Raw genomic sequence first — 17474 nt, 5'->3', positions numbered from 1 at the left:
TAATACCTGCAGGTATCCAGTGGATTCTTTTGTATCGGCTACCCATAAAGGGTAATATGATCCTCCACCGTTTCCTTTTGAGTGGAAGTAGACATATTTTGTAAGGTAATAGAGAAGATGAATAGCTACATCTTTATTGAAAAGAAAACGAACACCACACTGAAAAGTCTTTCAACTTTTTGGAAGTTCAGACTGGGCTCCAGCAGGGCTCTAATCTGCCTTTGAACTCAGACTGACACACTCAAATCAGAGCCGCTTTGTATGTTTGGATCATTGCTTTACAGCTGAGTTTCAGCCCCATCCTGTTGGAAATCCCCATGCCCCGTTGCTCTCTGCCTGGTGAGGTCAGGCACGGATCCTCACTGCCAGATATGGCAATCAACCTTTTCCTGGCAGCCCCCGGTAAAAGCTAGCTACCAGCTGCTTCCTCTGACTGAATGAAGCCAGGGCTTGCTGCTGCTTTCTTTTGGGCTTTAATGCCTATTTTCAAGAGTTTTCTTTGTATTAAAAAGACTACTATGGCAGTGCATGTAAAAATTCAAAAAGCTTTAAGGAAGAGACTTCAAGCGTTCTGTGTCATGGTGTCATGAGAACAATGGCCCATGCATTCTGAGGCTGCTCTGAGGTAATGCCTTTGCTGTTTTACTTCTGGGCCCATTAAATCATTTGCAGGGGACTACACTCCCTTTTCTGTATCCTCATGCTTGTGGAGAAACAAGGGGTGAAAGAGCCCCTCCTCTTCCTCAGTTATACTTTTTGTGTGAAGACATCCATGAAAAACCTTTCTCATATAGGGATTTCTGACCATTAAAAACTCTTCTTGAATCTTCAGATGTCCAGTGTTCTTAGAACATGGGTTAATAGCACTAACTAAAATGCTGCTGGTACACTTTGAATCAAATATATATTCAGATATAGCATTGCTAAATCAGAATCTATGACTTTGTTTGAGACCCTTCTTTCAGCAAATGGCTTGATGTAGAAATCATGGACCTAAAGGTTGCAAAAAGTAATTTTATCAGTCATTAATCACTTCTAGGAAGTGATCCCATAATAAAAGACCGTAGCAATTCTAGGATAGCCATCCTACAAAACATTGTGGAAAATTATTCAATTTCTTCCTCATGAAAACTGCCAATCAAAAGCCAAAAAAAGGGCTGCTCTTTTACTTTGGGGGTCTTCTATACTAGATTTTTTTGCCCCTTGTTCAGACAAATTAATTGTCTTTTCTTATTTGTAAAGTATATACTGAAATAGAGAAGCTTGCAGAAGTATTCTTAGAATACATAATTTTATATAGTTAATAAGCTAGACTTGCACATGCTAATGCTTTGTGTTTATATATAGTCACTGTGAAACAATTCAATAATGGGACCTATGATAATACCTCAGGTATGTTCTCTTTATTTACTTCAATAGCTACCATGAAAAATCTCCATACAAATCTACAGCAACACTCTGCTTTTTGAATGTTGTGGTACCATCTAAAGATAGCAACCAGGACCTGACCCACAGAAGGCATCTGAACAGAGTCATACAAAGACCTAGTTGATTTTTAAAAAATAAATACAATGATCTGTAGATTACAACATCAGAAGCAATCACAGAGACTCCAGCTTGTCTTCCCTCCATAACACTGCTCTTAGACTTTCCCCAAAATAATTGCTATTACAACTAAAGCATAATTTTTATTAAAACCTCATCTCCTTTTTCAAAAACGGCCAGCTTTGGAGATTTCACCACACCCTTGACAAGTGTTCCAGTGCTTAACTATCATCACTTCCAGAAAAAGTGCTTTATTCCCCATCTAGAAAGTCCATCTGCACCTTTTAGCCAGATATACTCATGTCTGCTAATCCAAAGGGCCTTTTACTCGTCATGTTATTACTCAGAGAGGGGTTAAATTGCTTCTTAACCTTTTCCATTGCAAGCTAAATAGAGTAAGCTTTTAGTTTTTCACTGATGCAGGACTTTTTGCAATCCTTTAAGCATTCTCATGGCTCTTCTCTACATTTTTTTCCCATCATTTTCATTAGTCTCCTTGAATTGTCAATACCAGAACTGGAGATAATCAGCCCATAACCACAGCAGGAATGCTAAGTGAAGGGGTTATGCAAGCTTTCTGCTCTTACTAGGTTCTTCTTTTTATTGATCCTTTATTTTGTACCTAGTGATGCTTTTTGACAGAGGGAAGTTTAAAACATGGAGCTTTGTGTTTCTGGAAAAGGTATTCCTCTTCCATGTATTCTGAAAGCTCTCAGTGCACCTGAACCACTGCTATTTAATGCTGCGTGCCTGGCTCATAAAATGAGGCAGGCTTTTGCAAATGGAAGCTGCTGATGCAGAAGGACCCATTTCTGGCATGTTTTAAAGAAACAGTTATTTTAGGGACTGAGGAGTCATCTTTTTTTTTTTCCTATTAAGCCTGATGACCAATGTGTATTAGGCCCCTAAGGGTCTGATGGAGCTTTGATACGGTCTCACACCAAGCAATGCATTGCAATAATGTGAAAGGTCGAGCTTGAAAGCAGACAGTGAAGAATAAACGCTGGAGCCGGCCTCAGTTCACCCCACCATGCCGGGGAGGCCGGACGGGGGGGCAGCCGGCCAGGCATGCCAGCCCGGAACATCCAACGTGCCTGCCGCGTAGGGAGCTTGCCGCTAGATGCAGTGTGGGGTTGGCTGGGGTTGCCTTTCAACCCTGACTGGATGTATGTCTCTCAAGGTTATAAGTCAAACAGAGATTCCTAAACATGCATCTCACGGGCACAAACTTGCAGGCCAGCAATGCTAAGGAAAAGTCGACAGCTGGTAACAGATAAACCTCACGCATTTAGAAACAAGGATAACAAACCCATACCGCTGTGTTCTGGTAATTAACCTTGGACATGGGCTGTACGATTATCCTGGAGCAGCCTCTATACCATTCTGTTTCAAATTTGCTGATGCTTTTGGAAATGTTCTCGAAGCTGGAGCAAAGCCTGTGGTTTGCAAGGAGGCAGTGGGAAATGAAACAAAAGACGGAATAAAGTAGATTTTTTTGCTCAGTTTATTTTTGTTTGTTGGTTGATTCACCCTTTTTTCCCAAGCCCTTTCGCCTTAGTTACTTTTTTATACCTCCTACAATGTGGAATCTTCACAAATATAAGAGAAATTGTAAAGGGTAACACAGCAAAATTACGTGGCATTTTAAACATCAATCAAGGCATAGAAATTAAAAGATACTGAATACTCATTTCATAGCACATACACCCATGTGTCAACAAGGGATGTAAGTATCTGTGCACGTGCATGGTTTTAAACAACTTTTAGAATCTTGACTTTCCTTTTATCATTTCCTATAGAAGCATGATTGTTTTAGTACTATCTGGGAAATGTTAACTTGTGTTCTTTGGGAAGAAGCCACAAAAATAATCTGATGCATCTAGAGCACAAAGAGGACAGCCAGTACTCCTCTGCAGTTAAACTGGGCTGAGTTGATAGTCTAAGAAAAAGAGTTAAAATACCCTATGGAAATATAATAGGACATGTAATCCCTGCAGTAAAAGTGACTAACGTTAAGTCTAGGGAATGAGGCTAAAAATGAAAATCAAGGGGATAGGTTCAGTCTCTTAAGAGGATAGTACTCAGGAGTGGAAATTAATTCAAATAAACTGATCAGGTGGGAATTAATTAAAAAGAGAAGGAGATATAGATCCTACTTATGAAGGCTTATGGCTGTATAAGCAATATAGAAGTTTCCATTCCTCTTTTTAATAGGGTGGGAATGGGTGAAGCTGGCAAGAGAAATGCTAGAACTAAGCCATGTGGAGAGGGACAGAGGTACAAAAATCATTATTCAACCTTTATCACAGAAATTGGAAGAAAGTCTGGGAAAGTGTCATTATAAATAACCTGAAAGCTCCCAGGTAGATTGTTTTTCTCATGGACTTACGGATTTTAAAATTTCCTTTCATCCTTTCAGTTCTTGGTCACCCCATAAGCTATTTGGTTCCTAGTTTCCCATCACATCCAAGAAGGAGATTTTAATAATCAGTTCTCACTTGAATTTTGCAAAGATGGCCTTTGAAGTAAAAAGGTAATGTAGGTGTATGGCTGCAGTAAATGAAAGTGATATGAGAGAGGCATATACAGACAAAGGAAGCATGTGGAGCAACCACCCTCCTTCTGTATATCAGATTTGTCATACTGAATCTAGATGTCTTTTAAGAAGGATGTTTTTTAAGGATAAATCACATTCTCCCTTTCCGCATCCACAGCAAAACCAATGTGTTTACATTCTGTTACTTGCATATGTGTGCTGAATGTGCCTGAATGAGCATTACTGAACTAGTACATGACCTTTGGGAGCTCTTGCTGTAAAGAAAGACGGGCCTTTAAATCTGAAATTCTAAAAACAGACTGAGTGTGAGTTTAGGAGGTGAGTTTCATGAGGTGAGCTCTGCCTGTGCAGAGCAGAAGCAAGCTCTGCAAACGTCTGGATGGGGAAAAGCCAAAACAGCTACTGCTGCTGCTACAGAACTTTTGAGGTGATCCATGTGCATTGGATGCAGTCCACCAAGGAAGAGCCCCCATTTCACCCCATTCTCTGTCTGTGGAGGAGGTCTCCTTTATCTGTCTTGCCATGGGGAAATCTTGCTGGACTTACAATTGAGGACGTTGCTCTCAAGTTTTTTTTTTTTAAAAAGTCCCTATTAAAAAGCAGACAGTGGGAGTAAGGATGAGGAGTCTGGGAACAAAAGCCCTGGAATACCTTAAATATGTTAATTTTGTATTTGTTCCAGTTCAAATTGCAGAGAAGCTGTTGTCATTTTTTTTTTTTTAATTGGGTTTTGGCTTTTGATAAATGAGTGAACTTTTGCAGAAAACTACCTGCATGCATAAAACCCTTTAGCACTGCTGAGGCAGGTGTCTTATTGGCAACCTCAGTGAGAGGGTTTAACAGCAAAGCTGCAGTCTCAGCCTGACCACGCTTCTTCCACAGATGTTGTCTGTGCAGCTTGTCTTGTACCCACCTGATGAACAGCATTCTCCTGTACTTTCAAACCAACCTCTGTGAAAAGGAGTATGGTTGGGTCTTCTATTATGTGGAATTAAATGCAACTAAATTCCAGTACTCTACAAAATATACACTCTCACGGTTACAATCCAAGCATTCCAAATGTATATAAAGTTTGATTTTAATTGGATATAACTTCAAGAAAGTTGATATGCTTTGTTTTGTTATGTTATTTTAGAAAGCAAATACAAAATGTTTATTTAACTTTAAGCAGCTCTTAAACTTGCCTACTGTAACCCATAATCCCCTGATATTTTTAGAGAAATGCTTTTAGACCAGACACTATGAATGCAACAGATTCTACGTAGCCTTCTGAGGTTTCTTAGTATAAAAATAATCTGGGTCTAAACAAACAGTAAGGGAAAAAACCAAACAAACCACAGAACAGATCTATTTCGACAACTTGAAGAATTGTGTCATGTTGTTAAAAAAAGTTCATGCTTTCATTTTTATTTGTCACATGGAACTTTTCTTAGCAAAGATCATCTAACACTACTGGAACACATCTGCCATATTGTCTGTATAATGTTAAAATATCCCTGGGTAGCTAAGGACAGCTGCTTCTCACCAAGATTCACAAAAAACCCATGTAGATCCCTTATCCAGCTTATGTTTTCAAAAGGCTGGAGTAACAAGAAGAATACCTAGCAAAATAGGATAAACATTTATGAAAACACTCTCACTGCCTATAATGCCAAAAATTTGGAGTTGCCATCAATAACTCTGTCATCACTGACATGAATCAACAATACAGAATATTAAGAGATACATTTTATACATTTCTGATCATCAGCCTTCTGCCCTATTATGTATTTTTTCTTTCCTGAAGTTTAATCTTCCTCCCTCTGCTTCACAGCTCTCAGAAATGATACAGTCATCATGCACCTTTTTTTTTTCCCTTTTCCCAAAATTGGCATTTCTACTACAAGTCTCCTGGATCCATGTATCCGTATAATTAGTTGAAAGTCTCGTTTTCACTTATGAAAACAAAATAACCTTTGCACTCCTTATGATTCTCAAAAGTATCTTAAGAATATAAACCCCAAAGGCTTTGGGTCCAAAAAGAATACCTAAAAAATTTAAAAAGTTCAAAGTTCAAGAGTTCTTATGTTTTTATAACCTTTTTATATTAGGCACCTTTGACTCGTGTTTTGTAGGTTGATATTTAGTGGTACTGTATTCAGAAGAATTAAAGGGTATCAGAGGAGCAGCTATATGAGTAAATGTAAAATAATGGAATGCTGAAACATACAGCTGGGGTTATATCAACCCTGGAACCTGGAAAGGGATTTCTTTCTGAGCACCCCCTCCCGCCCCCACCAATTTATTTTAGGGACTCTCCATCCTCCCGAAAAGGCATGTGTAAAAACAGAAGGCAGTCTATGCAGAAAAACAAAATACTTTCTAATCTCATGCAAGTATTTATCTTTGGTGAATTTAAAATCTACCAGAGATGTTGATCAGTACATACTAATATAAAAAAAAAAAATCCAGTAAATACATGCTCCAAAAAGGGAGTGGAAAGTTTTCCTTTGAAAATAGAAAGTGTGAACAACTTTATCAAATAGGTAGAACTGAGAAATTGTTTTTTTACTGTCTTATCACGGCCTATCTACATGGCATAATATGCCTCGATAAATAACCTCACTTACCCTCCTATTTTATATTGCCTATTTAAGTTGAAGTCTCCCTGGAATAGCCACACAGTTTTTCTGCTTCACTGTCCAAACTGTGCATGATTTCATCGTTCAGGAGCATTCTCAGGAAACAGACATTTTCTGTATACAGTAGGCCTAACGGACGTCTTCCACGCATGGAAGCAAAATCAAATTACAGACTTCAGGTCTATCATATGAAATACAGTGAAACATTTTACTCTCAATTAAAATATGTGGGATGCAAATTAAAGGTATGTAAGAAATCTTAGGTATGATGATCCAGTTTTCACACAGGCACAGCATGCTCACAGTGTAGTTAGCAGAGGCCTGTAACGCGGTAGCAGATTAAGCCACCAGTACTTCAGTGCTGCATCATGCACCCCAAAGAACTGTGAGGTACTTCACAAGCTACTAAATTCAAAAACCTACTGAAATATACTTGCCCCTGGCAAAACAGAAGGTGGTGAGTGGCCATGCAGCACAGGCACAACAGTTCTTATTCCAATGCTTACAATGTTGTGGACGACAAAAGGCTTTCATTTTCATTTCCCTGGCACGATTATTTTTCCTCATAATTAACTCCGCTGGCTATTTAAAAGTTTAGCTTGATTTGCTCTGGCACAGAACCAGATTCAACATGGATTTGACTGAACAATTACTCCCTTAGTTACCCATCTGGATTGCGACAGTGTAAAAGATCAGCCAAATATGGATCCATACTATACTCAAGTCCATTCTGACACCCAGCCTGATGACACAATGTATTGATTGAGCAGAAAACATTGACAAAATAAAGCCATTAATTAGTTTAGATCTTGAAATAAAATTTCCAGGGCCTTTCCTCTCATCAATCTCAAACAACTCACTTGTGCATCTTTTCTGTGAAATAGACTCAGATTCTCCAAAGTGTTTAGGTGCTAAAGTCATTGTGAAAAAATACAGTGGGGTTCTGCTCCCTGGAGCTCTTTTCCATAACCAAGCATCTACACATAAAATATTAGAAGCCTGAATAAAACATTTCCAATAGTTGTATTTTGATTATGCCTAACAGAAAATGTACCGCGAAGTTTGAAATGCAGAACCACAGTCCAGCTCTTGTCAGGTCAATGTTTAATTCACTAATTATTTTTTCATGAAAATATTCACACAAAGTTCTTAGAACGGTTTTAGGCAATAGAACAGGAACTCCAGTGTACTCTGACATACTCTAGTGAGGCATGTAAAAGCCATTAATGATGCTTAAATTCAAAAGAATATACAAATAAATCTTAAGTTTGCTTATTATGAAATTATTTGTTGAAAATGCATTGAATCATGTAAATTTTTACCTTTTTTTCCTCAGCTGATCGCAGAATTCACATCTTTTGAGTTTGAAGCCACACACAAAGTTGTTCCAAAGTGTTTATTTTTGATAAGAAAAGGGAAAAGAAAAAACCTCAAGATATTTGGTATGACACTGTTATTCTGTGCTTGTTTCTAATACTTGTGCATCTTCCAAGAAACAAGGTAAACATTATCCACAATTTGAACAGGTGTGATGCCAAAATCCATCCTCAGTCTCTCTTAAGATTTGACCACCAGCTAGCTCCATGACATACCCTGCAGTCCTCCCTCTGTCATCAAACTTCATTTGCTTACTGCTTGCTGCTTGCACGTGGGTTTCCTCCACATGTCATCAGGGTGCAAAAGGCCAGTATGACTGTGTGAGTCTGGAGATCCAATTGGGTCAGCATGCTGTTTGTCTTTGCAGACCCAATAGCAGGGGAATACCCTAGTTCCAAGAGGAGAGAAGGAGACTTAAATCCATTTATACGAAGAGTGACATTTTTAGGACAAAGAAGCATCAAATTAGGAAGGAGGGGGGTGCAGAGATACTCAGAGTCAAGGACTGAATGAATTGCCAAAAAGCAACTTGGAAAGGATGACAATTATTATCTCCTATTACTGAGAGATTATAAAGGCCTAAAGACAGAGATTGTTAAAAAAATGTTTACAGGCATCTTTCCTTGGTGTGGTGGCGATTTTGCTGCATAGACCTTACTGACTTTGGCAGGAGTTAGGTAACTGTGGGGTGTGGAGCTCTTTGAAAGCAGTATTTTACAGTCTCCTCAAATACGTACAGAGACATAAACTGTAGAAATCTTGCTCTTGTCATACAATTTTAGTGTTAAAATTTAGCAGTTGCCCTTCACCTAAATGAAATGTGACTGACTGACCTTTGATACCTACAGGCCATCAGAAAGACCAATACACTCGGATGCTTTGTGTGAAGAATTCCTTGGCCACAGATACTTCTGTAATTACTGCCCTGCTGTAAACTGAAGTCGTGCACACCTGCCTGACACGCAGACTGCACAATCTTCCTTGGATTGTCTAGTCTCTGATGAAAGAGAGAGACATACTGCCACAGCTCCCTTACCTAAAGGATTAAGGAGGTTGCTTAGCGTTACACAAGATTGAACTGGAAAAGTAGCATGGAAGTATCAACTTATTTTTCAAGGAACAGGGCAGGGCAAGATCCTGGCTTGCATTTACAAATATTCTCTTTATTCTGCTGGTAGTTTTCTTTCAGTTGAAAATAATTTGATGTGATAAGGAAAAAAAGGGAAAAGTGACCTCATTAACTGTTGTAGTGTGGTTGCCTTCATTATGATAAGGAGGTGACTAAGGGAGGTATGACACAGGGCTCTAAAACGATAGATGGTTCAGAGAAAGCAGGTAGGCAGTGATTACTCACTATTTCTTACAGTACAAGGCTTCTACGCTCACACCATCAGGTGACTTGAAAACAAACGTAGGTAGTTGTGCAGGCAACGGAGAATTAATTGGTTAACTGTTAATTAATGACATTGTGAAAAGATAGAACTGAGTGCCAGTAAAAGGACTAGACATTTCTATGGGATCTGGGTCAGTCAGTGGCTATTAAAAGTTTTTTCAGGTTCAGTTTTCAGCTTGGGACGTTCTTAAATGACTAGTTAGGGAGGAGGCCGAGTATTTAAAAGAATGTATAATTTCATAACTGTTCTTCTTCCTTTCTTCCCTAGATATAATGGCCAATGACAAAGAGTGGATGGCAGAGCTGGAGGGATTTGTAGCCAAATGTTGCTCTCTTTATGTGCCTTTTTCCTAAATTTTGTGTTTTTCCATAACATACGTAGCTCATAACATTGAAAAACTATTAGTTTTCATGGCATTTTCTTGGCTTTTACCATCTGATGAGATTCTTATTTAGACTCATTTTGCCTATACACTGGCATTTATGATGAGGTTAAAGAACTTTCAAAATGAACGGAATCACTTGGTAGTTAATAGTAGCTTGGCAGTTAGTTAGTAGTAGGTAGCAGTTTATAAAATGAGCAGTGGCAGAAAGACTGAAGGGAAGCTTGTTTTCACCTATAGAGCTTCTGCTCCCTGCTCCTTAATTTAGGTACAGAAAATTACATGTTGGCTTACCAGGAAAATCTTTTAGTAAGGATGCATGCTTACATATGAAAGTTAATTCCTCAGCATCATATGCTTAATGCATGGCTGACCTTCTTCAAAGCTCCAAAAGCAGCTCTGGGTAGCTTTACTAGGTGCATGTTTCCCCAGCTTCAAGGTTTAATGTGAACCCAGCAAATGATAAATCTATGTAGTTACATCAATTTTGCACGGCCATTAAGCATTAAATGGATACAAGTGACTATAACTCATTTGCTGCCCAATTTATACACCCTGTATACAAAGTATTTTACTGCATTTCTGTCACCACTGCATTTCCCTGAGCTTATGCTTATCTTTCACTGATTTCAACAACATGCCAATAAAACAGAGGAGAGCAGAATTCTATTTGATACTGTGCCTGAGAGTCTGAAGACATGTTATATTAGAAAGCCATGGAAGAAAAATCAATGCTGTGATCGGTAACTATACACTATAGATTAATTAAGGCCAGAGGCAAGGGATTAAGCCCAGCACAATCCTTTATGCAGTTTGATTGCAAACACAGTTGTGAGCAAACTTCTCTAAGAGTGCTCAAAGTTGAAGGTCATGTTGCACGGCATTGGGAAAGCCTTTTACCCCACGGAATTTCAGAGAGGACTCAAGTTTCTCTACGTCTCCGTATGTAACGAGGTACTGGTGACACTGTGGCCCCGAGAATGAAACCTTCATTTTTCTCTGTGCTGCTGTGATGTGGAATGGCATGTCATTTTCTCTGGATTGGCAATTACATTTTAGACTTTCCCCCCCAGATTTATACCATGATAAATCGTTGTTATAATGAGATTGTATCAATGTACAGGGTCCTTTGCCTGCTGGAGTAAGTTCTACATTATTACTTATCTGTAGAATTTCCTATTATAATTAGAAGAATAATGCTAATTAAGTAGTAGCAAAAGTGAAAGAGGGATTGATTTGATTCTGCTTTGGACTGTAAACAACATGATCTCTCCTTCTGCACCCTATGTGCAACATCCTACTCTCATTTTGTAGCTCAAATATGGCAAAACTACTCTCAGTGCTTTAGCCCAATGATCAGTAATTTATTTTTTTTTAATTAAAAACAAAAAAAAGTTGAAGACACTTCCCAACTTCAGGCCCTTTGAAGCAGTGCCTAGTTGGCAGAGTGGCCAGAGTCACTAGAGTAAGGGAAAACATATATCATATGGTGAGAACATGAACATTCTGATAAAGCAAGAAAAATCCCAGCTGCAAACACATGCCAAACCCTTCATTACTGACCCAAGCATCTTCATTTCATGGAAAATGCCAACTGCTACAAATCTAGCTAATGATTTTTATGGCAAATTAAAGTGTGTAAAGCCATCTATTATTATAATGCAAACACATTTGGGAGTAACTCCTCTTTGGTGCTCTGTATATGTAACATATTCAATGTCTCACTGAAAACGACATATTTCGAAGCAAATTCAGTTCCTTAATGCTTGAACTGCAGCTTTCCAGAACTGAGTTCTCTGCAGAAGGTTTTACATACTTGTAGAACCGTAATCTTTGATTTGAATAACTTTCTTTATAAGCATATCCCTGTGCAACTTTAGTGCATTGTTCATCCTCTGTGTAAAGCAGAAGCACTTCTATCTTTATGCATCCCACACCTACTGAGGCTCCAAAATATCTTCCAATTTACCGAGTTCCTGTAACGATTACTCTTTGTAAAATGTTTTCCAGATCAATCAGATCTTTTAAAATAATTAAGTAGCTCTGTTTTGGTTAAATGATTATTCATGACCTAGTCTCGGTTTCCTCTGACTGTCTTCACTATTTGTAATGCTTATCCAGTTAGTCCCACTAAAAAACTATGGTTTGGTTTAGAATCACTCACCTTATCTGTGCTTTTTCATTTGTTATCATAGGTAGTCATTTAAATCTCATGGGATGATTCTTATTTTCTGATTAGGTAGTTGACACTTTTTACACAAGGATTTCACAAATAAGGTCTGCTGTGAAAGATGGGGATATAATTACGCTACTGTAACTATAGGGAGCCTAATAATCACAAGCATTTAATTAGCATCCAGAAGTAGCTTGAATGCTTCAAAATAAGTAATTATTGCATGGCTTACTCCAAACAAAATACATTCCTTTGTTAAAAATGCATTAGCAAATTGAGAATTAGGTTTGTGCTTTTAGTGGGAGGTTAGGGCTGTCAGTCAGGCCTGTGACAGACACTGGTATCGCAGCATCACAGTGTTGTCCAGTGGTGCCTGAGGACAACACAGAAGAGTACTGAACAAATTGTACCTGCAGCACAGAATGTGCCAGAAACCACTCTCAATGTTACTGAGTGCATAAAAGCAGAAATTCTTGAATATACGGGAAAGGAGCAGCATAAATAAAACTTTATTTCCTAAGAGAGAAAGTGGAATACATCAAATAGACTTTGAGTGAGAAACAAACAACAACCGTACTGTGGAATCTCCCAGGAAAAGAAAGGGAAATTAGCTTCCCAAGATTGTTCCAGTATATGGTGTTAAACTTTTATTACAATACATTGTTTTACCCAATTCTCTTCACAAGTGAACAGCTTTCCAGTTTCTTAGGACCCAGTATGACTGAGCTAGAAATAGCTGTCTCTTGCACTCTGTCTTTTGAATTACACAATATGCCTGGCAGTAGTCATCTTCTTTACAGTAGCCCACTGGAGATCTGTCACCATTACTGTCCCTCTGTGGTTTGATTCCTGGAGCTTGTGTCTGTCAGTTTAGTTATATAGACTTCAGTGTCCCTTTTGCAGTTTTGTGGGGCTGTGGCTCCAGGAGCCTCCACCTCTGTGTAACTTTGCCTTTCCAGTCTCCAGCCACTAAGGAGCCTCTGGACTTCAGAAGTAACTATACCGTGCCCCATTAAACACTGTTATTTTATGTTTTTACAGACTCTGTTTGCAGCTAATGTAGAAGGATCTCTTCAGACACTTGCTGATTACATCCTCATAGATTTTATTGGTTTAAGTCTTAATTGTAAAGTCCTAATGTTGGCCCGTGCAGATGGTGCAGGGCACTTCAGAGCTGCGTCAGGACTGCAGAGCCTGTGCGCAGCTGGGGTGGGGTGGCATTTGGGGCCAGAGGGCACAACTTTCTCTGGGGCCTCCAGTGTGTGTGTGCACCTGGGAATCTCTGAGTAAGGCTTAAAGGGCATATGCTGTTCCTAGTAGGATGAAGGGCCCTTCTATGCTCTGGTAAACACAGATTTTGCAGCATTAGGGACTAGACAGAAGTGTGAGGATGAAACACAGTTTGCACATTCGTCCACATATGTGTGCGTGCACAAGAATGGATACAGTAAAAAGTAAAGCTATTTAATGGCTTCCTTTGGAAGGTGCCATCTGCTTCAATGTAATATTTAACATTCAGGATGCTATTTATAAACAGGAAGAGGTGTAGACTTCAAAGCTGGATTTGCTCATCCCAGCACTATGGCCACCTCACATGCTATATATATATATATATTTAACTTGATACAGATCTACAGACCAAGCCCTGTATGTTTAAGTGAAGGAACAGAATGTGAAAGTGAAGGCTTATGCACCCTCCTCCCCAAGCTTAAACTAGAAGCAATCAGTGGGCGATAATTCTTCTTATAATTCTACTTTCATTAAATAATCACCAGCATGTGAAAATATATTAGAGAAATAGAAATTGCATAACTCCTTTGCTATGAAACAGATGTATTTATAAATAGATACTGTGAAAGAATACCTATTATAGTGATCTAACAGTTTAGCTTTAGTCTTGCCACTAAAAATCATTCTTTACTGGTCAAAAGATAAATTTGTTTGTCCATGCTATGTCTGCACATACGGCGTTTGGATTTGACCATTTTTGCCAAAGCCAGGCATGTGAAAGGGTAAAGGAACAATCCAAAGAGGGTTGTGGCTACCTGTCTGAGCTAACCCATGAAGCAAAGTGAGCCAGGGTTTGTCTGTTTTCTATGTGAAGGGAAGTGGGGAAAACACTTAAAGCCAATACTTATCACTTGAGTAGTTTTGGTTTTGCATTATGTCTTTGTATTCAAATGATAAATGGTTCTGTGAAGCAAAGACCTTTAAAGGACACGGTTGTGGGTATTTTCTTCCCTACTTTGGGAAACAGCCTCCAAGTTACAAAGGGTTTTACAGTTAAAGGCAGGTTAGCATATCCACTGAAATAATTACCAAATTCTTTAAATTTTTAGCAATAATAATTTCTCAGAAGCTAGTTTTTTTTTTTCACACTAGCTTTGAAATGGGAAACCTCGCTACGAATTCGTGTTTCAAATATGATCCAGACAAAAAAAGAGTAGCTTGTAAGATAGGTTTACAAATAAAAAGTTGAGTCTTTCATAACCATGCTCTCATGGTTGCCAAGAGTATCATCTGCCAGCAGTATTGATTTCAACCATCTTTAGTCAGTCAGAACTCCTGGATACACTTGAAAAGTTTAAACTGTCTTTATTACAAGTTCAGATGGGTTGCAGATGTGGAAAAAAAAACCCCAACAATCCACACCTTTTTGATACACCCACAAATAAACTTGAGATGAAATCTAAGTGCAAACAAATGTAGTACTTTTTGTGATAGAAAATATGAAAGCACAACTACCCGAATTGTAAATGGATTTCTTTTCAGAACTTACATTTGACATTCTGGGCTGACAATGAAAAGTCATTTTGACATTTCACATTGAAAAGCTACATTTGCTTCCTGCCATGGTTGGCTGGCACTGCCATCAACGTGTACTGCAATGTGGAGGCAAGCCCCAGTGCAGACTTTCTGCTCCAAACCTCCCTCTCATTAGACCCGTGAATTTGGGCCTTTATGTGGATTTGGGACAGGAAATGACGTAGAACTTCTTTGTTAAAGGATTATTTTTTGATGGGTGTTTCATCAAAAAGACGGCATGGACGTTTAATCAAAAGTTTAAGGGGGGGAAGAGGAGAAGGCGATAAACTTATTCATGCATGTGCTTGTTCTGAATGTCACAGGATTGCAAACGAGGGAGGAACAGACCTATGTTCCTAGAAGTTCAAATCTTAAGTAATGCAGAATGTAATCATTAAAATGACGTGGCACCTCACCCTGCATATACTCTGTCTGCCCTGATGGAACCATGAGATTTGACCAGGAACACATCCAGCTGTTAAAGTGATTTCCTTCGGAAAGTAAATAAGGTGTGTATCTTAAAGACAATTGTGACATGGTTATAAACTATAAAATCATTGCTAAATGCAAAGAAAATTGCTCATAAGCTAAGAAGATAGAAATACCTATAGACTGAAACACTTCAGACTTACTTGCCATATGTTTGACAACAAATATCACTTATTTATCTTTCTCCTGTTTTATATGACAGAATTATGCATATGCATACGTTTATAGGAACGTACTTACCTGTTTATGAAGAGTGGAAGTTATTTCTTGCAACTAAGATGCACATAAATAAAGATGAGAGCTCTGCTCAATAACTCATAGGTTTTATCCTGCAAGGTTTTGAATGCACGTGAGAGATGAGGAGCATCTTAAAGTCCTTTTCTTTGAATCAGTGGGAGAGGATATTTTCTTTTCCTGTCTTGGAATTTGCTCAGGACATTGCAGTTCCTAATAGGAAAGACATTTAGATACATTCAATTCTGCAGGTGTATTACATCTGTAGGTACATTGGCTGAGGAATAAACCTCTGCACAGGTGTCATAGACATTAGTGAGATGAGGTAGGAGGTTGACTGGATCATGGCAAATAATTTCTAAAGATTTGATTCTGCTGAATGAAAACCAGGTACAGAAATCTTTTGGCAGAGCATTCATCACGCTATACATAATTTGGGAGAAGGGTTAGAAATGCTGTTTTATTGAAAAAATAAAAAGCAACAAAGAAAATGTTGATTGCATTTGGATAGGACATTTGTATTGCCTTTGCCTTGTTATGGCAAGAACCATTGGCGAGACAGAATGTTTAGACTTGAAATACTTATACTAGAGAGGAAACAAGTGCATGGATGTACCATTAAAACTAAAAAAAAGGTCTAGAGAGGGCAGATAAAAACCCTTCAATTTCCCTGGCTAAGGGCTGAGCAAGGGTCTTTGTAACTGAACAATTGTAAATACAGAACTAATGGAAAGATTGTACTTTCCATGCAAATATTTAGACTACTGGATTCAGTAGTGAGAAGCTAGATTTGGGGTCAGCCTCTTTATCTGGGTAGAGAAGAAAAACTTTTAAAATTCCTAGAAAACAAATATATCCATAGTTCTAATATCAAATGCACAGAAAATACATAATCAACTGTCAAGTGTCAGAGCACCAATGAATTTTGAATAATTAAATTTTGAGAGGAATTTTTTTTCTGGAGACATGTCTCAGAAATTGTCCACTGTGTACTTTTTTGCCTGTATTACTAGCAAAATACTGGACTAGATGGACAACAGTATGTCTTGATTTCTCATAACCCAATGTTTCTAAATAGACGCATACCTATATGTTTTTATGTTCTTGGAAGTACAGGACTGTAGTAGGATTTTCTAAACTGCTGGACCTTCCAATTAATACCAAAATCAGCAAAAATAAAAGGGATTATGCAGGTCTTCATGTTATGCCTCTGGGAATATCTAGAACCAGATAGATAAATTACCAAAATACTATAAATTGGCCACGATTCCTGATGGAGTTTATCAATTAGTATTGTTTTGCCATGGTCCTATTGTATCTAGATTTAATTCAAGATATCCACATCCATTATACAAATATCATGCATTATTTTACTGGATTCAACCCTTTACAACTGCTGAATGAAATTCTTTCCCCTTTCTGAAACCTAGGAAAAAACTCTAATATGAGTAGACAAGGAATTTACTAGTTCATTAGTGCAGGATGATACTGAATGTGTAAGTTCATTTAAAAAAAAAATTAAAAAAGAACAAGCTAACTTGACTTTATGATGGCGAGCACTTCATTCAACTCACCTGAAAACTTAAACCAGGTACTGTCAGCTCAGCTTCATGGGCAGAATGTTGAGTTTCCTGAGAACAGAAGGAAGAAATTGATACCCAGGTAAAATCCTGGGGTTAAGGGACTCTTGATACTGTGGTCTTCTCCAGTGCTACTGCCAGAGCACCGGCTCCCTTCCAGCCTTAGAAATATGCATGCAGACTAGGTATCATACATAATTTTAAATACATGCAAAAGGTTTTGTCTAGTTTGTTTGTATACCCAGCTTTTTGTCTTTTAAATAATATTTGACCGCAAGGCAGATATTACAAAAGTTGTATGGTTGTAAATGATGATC

The sequence above is a fragment of the Gallinula chloropus genome, assembly GCF_964237585.1.
Source record: "Gallinula chloropus genome assembly, chromosome: 4".
NCBI classification, from domain to species: Eukaryota; Metazoa; Chordata; class Aves; order Gruiformes; family Rallidae; genus Gallinula; species Gallinula chloropus.
Note: the sequence above shows the minus strand (reverse complement) of the source record.